Source organism: Stomoxys calcitrans, chromosome 2 (genome assembly GCF_963082655.1).
Source record: "Stomoxys calcitrans chromosome 2, idStoCalc2.1, whole genome shotgun sequence".
Taxonomy (NCBI): domain Eukaryota; kingdom Metazoa; phylum Arthropoda; class Insecta; order Diptera; family Muscidae; genus Stomoxys; species Stomoxys calcitrans.
In genome coordinates, this window is record NC_081553.1 from 120,617,420 (window position 1) to 120,626,342 (window position 8,923).

Below are 8,923 nucleotides of genomic sequence, written 5' to 3' on the forward strand. Positions count from 1 at the left end.
AAAGAACATGTAGAACAAGTTTTATTGCAATACGTTTTACATACAAGCTGTACATCTTAAAGGCATTCTATTTTACAGAGAAACATGCACAGATTTTTAATTTTTATACTACTATTAAAAAAAAGTTTTTTTTTTGTGACAAAATTAGCCATATATAAGAAATTTAATGAGTTCATACAACATCACACAAACTCACTCGCATATCAAAGTTAAGTTGCCGTCGGCAATATGTTTTGCCATATCTAAATTTTTTCAAAAATTATTGTAGTTGTAGGATTTAAGCCCTCTTTCACTCTTGGCTCATTTATTATTTTATTGACAATTTCACAGTTTTATGTACTCAACGCCCATTTCCATGCCCAGGCCCAGGCCCAGTCCCAGTCCCATCCCCATTTGCAGCCTAACGTTTCAAGGTTGATTCCATTCCATTCGAATGACGTAATATGGGAGCGAGTATCTGGCTGTGCTGTTGTTGTAGTTTTTTGGATTTTTTGACGTTGCTGCTATGTTTTGGTTAAATATGACAGCAATTAAAAAACTATAAAATTTTTAAGACTTTTCTCTTCAGTTTGACACTCACAGTCGAGAATTACCTTTGGCCTCAAAGCGATGCGAAAGTCATTAAAAGTGGAAGCATAAACATGTCAACAAACCTGGAAAATAGATGAGGAAAAAGAGATATGATGCAACATTAGTGAAACGACTGTTGATATGGCAGAGAGCAACAATTAATGCTAAAAATAAAATTAGGAAAAATGTCATAAAAAACAACTGTGTGATTTTGTCTTCCGAAGTACCCCAAACGCTTGGCATACGTCAATTCTTAATGACAGCTTAATCAGAATGAATTCCCTGTTTCCAAAGCATGTTAGATTGGTCGAAGATATCAAGATATCATATGAGTGGCACGCACTGATCTGAAATGCCCGATCACAATTGCGCAGCTATTAAATGTGGGGAGTCTCACATGAGCTGGAATGGCTTACAGGCATGTTTTGGGCAAGCCAATTATTTTTTGGCACATATTTTGGACACTTACACATCAACTGAATTTCAAGTATGAATTATTTTGGACAACCTAACTACGTGATTGTACTGAAGAATTTTAAAAGCAATAAAATTCACTTTCAAAATCGATGAGGGAGGTCTAATAAAATAGCGCCACCAACGACCATTATGGAGTGCTAAAAGAATAATAATTGTAAATTATTTTTTATAGACTCTTGTCGATGTGTATTTTTGGTACGTTTGAAAATACTTCAAATGTTTGTCATACCTTAGCTAAACTAATAGAACAAAATATTTTGACTATGATTAAAGCCAATTAAGGTTTATTGTTCGCAGTACAATACAAAACTAAACGTTGACCCCTTACAGAACATCTTCTTCTATACGAAATTCAATTTGTGTTTGTTTGTCGGTTTGTTAGTCTGTTCTGTATAGACTCAAAAACGGCTGAACCGATTACCTTTTAATTCTCACAGATTGTATAGGTTGGTCTAGAATGAAACATAGGCTATATAATTTTTAGATATCAGAAGGGGGGCGGACCCTCCCCCTTACCACAAAAGTGTAAATTGTAAATGTGCCCATGAACATTTCATTAAGGAACAGGGGCAAACTTCTCACATATCAATGAGTGCAGTTCGATTCAAGTTGTTAAGCTCAATGATAAGGGGTCTCTTTTTTATAGCCGAGTCCGAACGGGATGCCGCCGTGCGATACCTCTTTTGAGGAGAAGTTTTTACATGGCATAGTACCTCACAAATGTCGCAAGCATTAGGAGGGGATAACCACCACTGAAAATTTGATGATGGTCTCGCCAGGATTCGAACCCAGGCGTTCAGTGTCATAGGCGGACATACTAACCTCTGCGCTACATCATATGAGTGCAGTCCAATTCAAGTTTTTAAGCTCAATGATAAGGGGCCACCTTTTTATAGCCGAGTCCGAACGGCGTGCCGCAGTGTGATACCTCTTTTGAGGAGAAGTTTTTACATGGCATAGTACCTCACAAATGTCGCCAGCATTAGAAGGGGATAACCACCACTCAAAATTTGATTATGATCTCGCCAGGATTCGAACCCAGGCGTTCAGCGTCATAGGCGGAAATGTTAACCTCTGCGCTACGGTGGCCTCCCCAAAAGTACTACCCAAAAATTAAAGTGGACCGATCGGGACAATATGGGATTCAAACGAAAGGTATGTTTGTAACACCACGAAATATGCTTCTAAGACCCCATAAAGTATATACAATATATTCTTGATCGTCACGACATTTTAAGTCGATCTTGCCATGTCCGTCCGTCTGTTTGTCGAAAGCACGCTAAAGCTAGCCGCTTGTAAGTTTGCACAAATACTTTTTATTAGTGTAGGTCGGTTGGGATTGTAAATGGGCCAAATCGGTTCATGGGTTGGTATAGCTGCCATATAAACCAAGAGAACGAATTTCATAATAAAAGTTGGGTCCAACTACCTGGGGGGGCGCCTCATTCCCAAAACCCCTTAAAAAAAAGTTTATTTGACGATCATGACAAGTGGGATTCAAATGAAAGGCATTCGGGGGTAGATTACGAATATGGTCAGGAAGTAGGAATAGGCTTTATAATTTATTGATAACGGAATGGGGCGGACCCTTCACCGTTACCCTAAAAACAACCCCAAATTCAAAAGTGAACCGATAAAGACAATATGGGTATCAAATGAAAAGTATGCGAGAGCAGATAACGAATCTAGCGAATGTCGAAGTATAGGGGGTCACCCCACTCCCACAAAAACGCCCAAAATGGGCACATTTTTCAATCACGGATATAAGGGACTCGGTTTGGTTGTTTCGTATAGACTGACAAACGGCAGAACCGTTTTTCTCGAAATTTTCGCCCAAAATGAGCACATTTGCCAATCACGGATATATAGGGGACTCGGTTTGCTTGTTCCGTATAGACAGAAAAACGGCAGAACCGATTTTCTCGAAATTTTCGCTTATTGTATAGGTCGGTCTGTGAGGAAACATAGGGTATATAATTTTCGGTATCGGAAGGGGGACGCACCCTCCCCCTTATGGCAAAAACACAACCCAAAATCAAAAATGGACCGATCCGGACAATATAGGTATAAAATGAAAGGTATTGGAGTCTAAGTACCAATCGGGCCGCCCCAACCCCAAAACTCCCTCAGACATATTTGTCATTCATTTCAATATGGGGCTCAAATGAAAGGTATTCGGAAGTAGAATCTGGCATACAAAATCAGATCTAAGTATAGGGTATCACGCCACCCCTCAAAAAGGCCATTAGACCCATTATGACTATATGATACTTGGGTGAGGCGATTTTCTTAAAATTTTTCATAGATTGTGTACGTTTGTCCGGAAGAAACATAGGCTATATAGTTTTAGATATCTGGTGGAGGCGGACCCTCCCCCTTACCCCCCTCCGATGGGCACAATAAGGGTATCAAATGCAAGGTATTGGAGACCAGAAAACGAATATGGTATTTAAATTTGGGTCCAAGTACCCAGCGGACCCTCCCAAAACCCCAAAACTCCTCTAAACAGATATATTCCAAGTTCATGTCAATATGGGACTCAAATGAAAAGTATTAGACGGTATATTACAAATATGGCATAAAACATTAGGTCCACGTACCACGCCCAAATACCCCCAAATAGGCATATTAGCCGACCATGGCTATATGGGACTCAATTGAATGGTATTAGGGAGTAGAATAAAAATTTGACGTTAAAATTTGCGTTCAAGTCTAGGTGGCGCTTGAGGTGGCATTCGAGAACTGGCGCTTGGATACAAATGCCAATACTGAACTGCTGCGCAAGCAGGCAAGATCTTCGTATGCCAATGTGCTTAGGCGCGAACAATTCCTTTACGAACAGCGTCTGCGTACTAAGGTTATTGCTTCTTCACGAGGAAGTAAGAGCTTTTGGTCGTTCGTGAAAAGGGTAAAGGGTAGTTCTTCATCTATTCCAACTCCAACTGATCAAAAGTTCACTGACCCGGATGATAAGGCTTGCCTGTTGACTGATATCTTTGCACGGAACTCTTCCCTGCCGGATACCAATCAACCTCCCCTCAATCGAAAATGTATATGGTGTCATGCTGCTTGTTGACACACAAACGATTCTCTGACTCATTTCGATCGTCTTTGTCTTTTAACGGTGTAGATGTTGAGCAATCAAAAGCTCTTGATGTTCTGTGTATGAAAATACAAAGTGATGTCCGTTGGGCTAAACATGTATTTGAAGTGTCGAAGGAAGCATTGAAGTTATTAGGCTTCCTGATCCTGATTTAGGCCTGATCTTCTTAACTTCTACACCACTTTCATAAGACAGAAAATGGGGTACAACTCACATGTATGGGCTGGAGCTTCAAAATAATCTCTGGAGCTACTGGACCATGTACAGAGGAGAGCGATGGCGTTGATTGGGGATAGTAGGATATCCAACTCTAGTGCCTCGCTTGAACATCGTCGTAATGTGGGTTATTTGGCGCTGTTCTATCGATACTTTAGTGGTGTGTGTTCGCTTGATATTCGTCTTCTTATTCCTGACGTAAGGATGTTTGTCAGGGATACTAGACATTCTAGGAACTCACACCCGTTTGTAATTTATTGGCCAGCGGACCGCACAATGCATGCCCCAAATATTTTTTCGAACTCGTGGAGTTAAAAGGGTAAGAATCGGGACGTTAATAAATCCCCGGGCCCGGATGTCATATCAAAACTTGTCTTGCGCACGTATTCCTCGAAGCTTGCTCGTCCGTTACGCAATCTTTTCAACCTTGCCTACTTTGTGGGAGTCTTTCCGGTGCTCCCATATATATGTTTCATCCGATATGGACTTTTAAGGCAGTATAAGCTACAATTTTGGTCAGATCTCTATAACTTGGGAGTGAGATATTATACTTTACATCCCTGATTAAGATATTGCTCTCATATGTTTGCTGTAGAAATCCAACATTTTTGATCTTAAGAAAATCTTACAAAGTTATATTCGATATTTCAATAGGAATGCAAAATTAAAGTCTAACTAGATTTGGAGATAAGTTCTATATTAAACAAGTAAAAGAGTGCTAAAAATCGTATATACCCTCCACCATGGATCGAATTTGTCGAGATCTTTTCCCGGCATTTCTTTTTAGGAAAAAAAAGAGGATAAAAGAAAAGATTTGCTCTGCTATTAGAGCGATATCAAGATATGGTCCGGTTCGGACCACAATTAAATTATATGTTGGAGATCTGTGTAAAGTGTCAGCCAATTCGAATAAGAATTGCGAACTTTGGGGGCTCAAGGAGTAAAATAGAGAGATCGATTTATATTGGAGCTGTATCGGGCATAGACTGGTTCAGATAATATTTAAAAATGATTGTCATGATAGGAATCGTCGTACAAAATTTCAGACAAATCGGATTATAATTGCGACCCCTAGAGGCTCAAGAAGTCAAGATCCAAGATCGGTTTATATGGCAGCTATATCAGGTTATGGACCGATTTGACCCATACTTGACACAGTTGTTGGATATCATAGCAAAATACTTCGTGCTAAATTTAATTCCAATCGGATAAGAATTGCGTCATCTAGAGCCTCAAGAAGTCAAGACCTATGATCGGTTTTTATGGCAGCTATATCAGGTTATGGACCGAAATGGCCCATTAACAATCCCAACTGACCTACAACAATAAGAAGTATTTGTTCAAAATTTCAGGCGGCTAGCTTTACGCCTTCGAAAGTTAGCGTGCTTTCGACAGACAGACGGACGGCGGACATGGCTAGATCGACACAAAATGTCGCGATGGTCAAGAATATATATACTTTAGGGGGTGTTAGACGCATATTTCGAGGTATTACAAACGAAATGACGGAATTAGTATACCCCCATCCTATGATGGAGGGTATAACAAGTAGTACGACTACTAAGTGGTGCAGTGTATTACATAGTCGTCTCCGCCCGACTTTTGCCTTTCCTTACTGGTTTTTATACCCTCCATCATAGGATGGGTGGAGGGTATAAAAATTCCGTCATTTCGTTTGTAACACCTCGAAATATGCGTCTAATACCCCCTAAAGTATATATGTTCTTGAACGTTACGACATTTTAAGTCGATTTAGCCATGTCCGTCTGTCTGTCCGTCCGCCCGTCCGTCTGTCTATCGAAAGCACGCAAACTTCCGAAGGAGAAAAGCTAGCCGCTTGAAATTTTGCAGAAATACTTTTTATTAGTGCAGGTCGGTTGGGATTGTAAATGGGTCAAATCGGTCCATGTTTTAATATAGCTGCCATATAAACCGGTCTTGGGTCTTGACTTCTTGAGCCTCTAGAGGGCGCAATTCTCATTCGATTTGACTGAAATTTTACACATGGTTTTTTGGTATCACTTCCAATAGCTGTGCTAAGTATGGTTTAAATCGATTCATAAACTGATATAGCTGTCATATAAACCGATCTTGGGTCTTGACTTCTTCAGCTTTTAGAGGGCATAATTCTTATCCGATTTGGCTGTAATTTTGCACTTGGTGTTTTGATATGACTTCCAACCACTGTGCTAAGTACAGTGAAAATCGGTTAGTAACCTGGTATAGCTGCCATATAAACCGATCTGGGATCTTGACTTTTTGGGCCTCTAGAGGGCGCCATTCTCATCCGATTTGGTTGAAATTTTGCATGAACTGTTTTGTTATGAATTCTAACAACTTTACTTAGTTTGGCGCAAATCGGTACATAAACTTTTATAGCTGTCATATAAACCGATCTTCTTGAGTCAATGGAGAGCGCAAGTTTTATCTGATTTGGCTGAAACTTTGCATGAGGTATTTTGTTATGACTTCTAACAACTGTACTTAGTTTGGCGCAAATCGGAACATAACCTGTTATAGCTGCCATATAAACCGATCTGGGATCTTGACTTCTTGGGCCTCTAGAGGGCGCTGTTATTATCCAATTTGGTTTAAATTTTGTACAACGGCTACTCCCATGACCTTCAGAATACTTGTGAAATATGGTCTGAATCGATCTATAGCTTGATACAGCTCCTATATAAACCGATTTTCCGATTTTGCTTCTTGGGCCCTTATAAGGTGCAATCCTTATCCGAATTACCTGAAATATTACACAATGACTTCTACAATGTTTAGCATTCATTTCATTTATAGTCCGAATCGGACTACAACTTGATATAGCTCCAACAGCATAACAGTTCTTATTCATTATTCTTAGTTTGTTTAAATAGAGATAACACGCAAAGAACTCGATAAATGCGATCCATGGTGGAGGGTATATAAGATTCGGCCCGGCCGAGCTAAGCACGCTCTTACTTGTTAATAATGCCATAGTTTCTACCCGTCAACTGTCAAGGAATAAAATCTTCAAAAGTGACAGCTAACGAAATACCGGATGATTCAAAACAACATCCGCAACAAACCCCTATAGTTATTTGAAATTGGTATCGAAAAATCTAATTCAACTCTATCTCCCAATATTCAACGAAATTTGATAAAAAAAAATTGGCCCAAGATATAAATATAAAATCTAGATAAAGTTCGGTTAAGTCAATCATAGAATGAAACCATCCATCCCATGGACAAAAATATACAGACAAACAGCCTTGTAATGTTATTTTTTTGAAGGTGATAACGATCAAGAATTTATTCAATTAACGTAGTCGTGCACCCATATTTCGGCGAGTTGAAAATGGCATGGAGAATTAATGAAATCTCAGAAATGGTTAAAAGAAAATAAGAAGTCTTCAATAGTATTAATTTAGAGGAAATACTCCATACATTGGGTTGCCCAAAAAGTAATTGCGGATTTTTTAAAAGAAAGTAAATGCATTTTTATTAAAGCTTAGAATGAACTTTAATCAAATATATTCTTTTACACTTTTTTTCTAAAGCAAGCTAAAAGTAACAGCTGATAACTGACAGAAGAAAGAATGCAATTACAGAGTCACAAGCTGTGAAAAAATTTGTCAACGCCGACTATATGAAAAATCCGCAATTGATTTTTGGGCAACCCAATATATTAATGTGTACTCTTTCTGTATGAATAGAAGTTTTTTAGAAAGTCTCATGGTCCAAATGATGTTCTTTCAATTCCAAAACATTGCTCAGTAAATGTTGAATTTTATATTTTTTTTATCAGTTTTGAAGACAATGTTTGGGTGTTTTTGGTTATGCCTTTATATCCCATTTTTTGGCTTAAATGGCGTGCCACACTCAATGCTTTGTGTGTATCACATAAACTTATAATTTCAACTCAATATGCACGGTTGGGGAGAAAAAACTACCCACTCGCCGCTTTTCCGGTCTAAGTCTCCTCAGCAAACAGCAACAGCAACAACGGCACAAATAACCTGATAAAAAAATCCAAGAAAATGTTGATGCAAAATCCAATTCTTGTTGGTTGGAAATTTAGAAAATTGCTTGGAGCGCCGCTATGCCACGCGCGATGAAGGCGAAATTCCCAGACTCACAATTAGAAGAAGCTCTGGTTTGGATTTTTTGCAGAGGAATGTGGTCTAGCGATGAGCGTCAGCGGTAGAGTAGTTCTCTCCCGAAAACCGCACCGCCAACAGCTCTGTTTGCGGGATCATAAATCGTCGTCAGCGTTGGCGAAGGCAGCATTGGCTGTGTGACTGCAACTGCGTGCTTACGCCGAAGAAAACACATGCGACGTAAACGATTGTGTGTTTGTGTGTGTGTGAACCATTATCAAAATTTGAATAGTTCATGTCATCTCTTTCACACACACAAGCATGGCTGCCATAAACTACACATATAGTTAGACGTTTTACTCTTAAGGCTTAGCCACCTTTCTATAGTTGCTAAAACCACTTTGTGTAGTGTGTTTGTCGGAAATGCCATCGCACGAAGGGCAAAGGGTGTAGGCAAAAACAAATATGGCAGGAAACAGGA

General features: G+C 39.3%; 1 long non-coding RNA gene across 2 annotated transcripts; it reads right to left on the minus strand.

The window, feature by feature from the left end:
* Positions 1-343: 343 nt before the first annotated feature.
* Positions 344-8,589, minus strand: LOC131995109 (uncharacterized). Of its 2 annotated transcripts, none has more exons than XR_009397161.1 (3): positions 8,300-8,589; positions 581-653; positions 344-500 (listed from the first exon to the last, which is right to left on the minus strand). It is a non-coding gene; the product is annotated as an uncharacterized LOC131995109 (long non-coding RNA). The 2 variants fall into 2 exon arrangements; XR_009397160.1 differs by having other exon boundaries at positions 344-503.
* Between the last annotated feature and the right edge of the window lie 334 nt (positions 8,590-8,923).